Consider the following 2,292-nt stretch of genomic DNA (forward strand, 5'->3'; position numbering starts at 1 on the left):
TCTCTCTCTGTCAAATAAATAAATAAAATCTTTAAAAAAAAAAAAAAGAATACCCAATGGAAAAAAGACAGTCTCTTCAATAAATGGTGCTGGAAAAATAGGACAACCACATGCAGAAGAATGAAGCTGTACCATTCTCTTATTCCATACATAAAGATAAACTCGAAATGGATGAAAGACCTCAATGTGAGACAAGAATCCATCAAAATCCTAGAGGAGAACATAGGTGATAACCCCTTCGACATCAGCCACATGTCCTTTAAGACATGTCCTCAAAGGCAAGGGAAGAAAAAACAAAAACGAACTTTTGGAACTTCATCAAGATAAAAGGCTTCTGCACAGCAAAGGAAACAGTCAATAGAACCAAGAAGCAACCCACAGAATGGGAGAAGATATCTGCAAATGACATATCAGATAAAGGGCTAGTATCCAAGATCTATAAAGAACTTCTCAAACTCAACACTCAAAAACCAAATAATCCAGTCAATAAATGGGCAGAAGACATGAAGAGACACTTCTCCAAAGAAGACATACACATGGCTAACAGACACATGAAAACACGTTCAACATCACCAGCCATCAGGGAAATACAAATCAAAACCACAAACCTCACACCAGTCAGAATTGCAAAAATTAACAAACAGGAAACAAAAAGTGTTGGCAAGGATGTGGAAAAACAGGAATTCTCTTACATCATTAGTGGGAATGCAGGCTGGTACAGTCACTCTGAAAAACAGTATGGAGGTTCCTCGACATTAAAAATAGAGTTATCCTGTGACCTAGGTATTACACTACTAGATATTTACCCCAAAGATACAGATGTAGTGAAAAGAAGGAGCACATACACTCCAGTGTTCATTTGGCTGTTCCACAACAGCCAAACTGTGGAAGGAACCAAGATGCCCTTCAACAGATGAATGGATAAAGAAGATGTGGTTCATATATACAATGAAATATTATATAGCCATCCAAAAAATGAAATTTTGACACTTGCAACAACATAGATGGAACTAGAGGATAGTATGTTAAGGGAAATAAGTCAATAAGAGAAACACAATTATCATATGATCTCACTGATATGTGGAATTTAAGAAACAAGGCAGAGGATCATAGGGGAAGAGAGGGAAAAAATGAAACAAGACAAAAACAGGGGAGACAAACCATAAGAGACTCTTAATCTCAGGAAACAAACTGAGAGTTGCTGGAGGGGAGGGGGTGTGAGGAATGAGGTGGCTGGGTGATGGGTATTAAGGAGGGCACGTGTGGTGATGAGCACTTGGTGTTATACATGACTAATGAATCACTGAACACTACATCAAAAACCAATGATGATATGTTAGCTAATTGAACATAATAAAAAAAGAGAGAAAAGGTGATGGGTCCCAAACAAATCTATAACATGACAAGGCAAATTTCATTAGATTTTAATGCTCAAGTATAATGCTTTTTGGCTTGGTGCTCTGCCTTGTGGACCTGGTGGGGCTCTGCCTTGGATGGTACTTCCTCACAACTCTGGGCAGAAATCTTGCCCCTACGGCAATGGGAAGCAGAAGTCTTATCTTTTGAAATGGAGGAGGCAGCTTTGCTCCCTGAACCTATGATTCAGAGGCAGCCCTGCCACTCCCTGAATCACCCATGGGATCATTCTCCTGTTTTCTTGAAAAATAATATTCACAATGGAATAGTTCTGCTGTTCCATTCTGTAGAATCCCAGAAGTCCAACAGTCTTCCTTCATTTTGTCCTATGTTTGTCCCTTTAGTCCAAGTCAGAAGTATTTTTGCTGGTATAACCCCATCTTTATTCCTGGCTTCTGCTGAGATGGCCACTTAGATCCATGGGTAATCTCTCTATGGAAGACTATATCATCAAGCTGCTCTTTTGATGGCCTTTTCAGAAAACCTTCAATTTTTTTTTCAACATGGATAGGCTGAGAATTTTCCAAATCTTCAAGTTCTGGTCCATATTCCTTAACAATTCCTTCAATTTATCTTTCTCTTCTAACACTGTATTATAGGCAGTAAGGAGAAAACAGGCTGTACTTGAATACTTAGAAGCTCCTCAGCTAAATATCCATATTCATCACTTTTAACTTCTACTTTTCTACACAACACTAGAAGACAATTCAGACAAATTCATTGCCACTTTATAAAAAGAATCACCTTTCCTATAGTTTTAATAACACATTCTCCATTTCTATACAAGATCTCATACGGAAACACCACCAATACTATTCATATTCACACTAGCAATCTTCAAGGCAATACAGACTTGTTTTAGGATTCTTTTAAAAC

The sequence above is a fragment of the Lontra canadensis genome, unplaced genomic scaffold (assembly GCF_010015895.1).
Source record: "Lontra canadensis isolate GAN:19392208 unplaced genomic scaffold, GSC_riverotter_1.0 scaffold31, whole genome shotgun sequence".
Classification (NCBI taxonomy): domain Eukaryota; kingdom Metazoa; phylum Chordata; class Mammalia; order Carnivora; family Mustelidae; genus Lontra; species Lontra canadensis.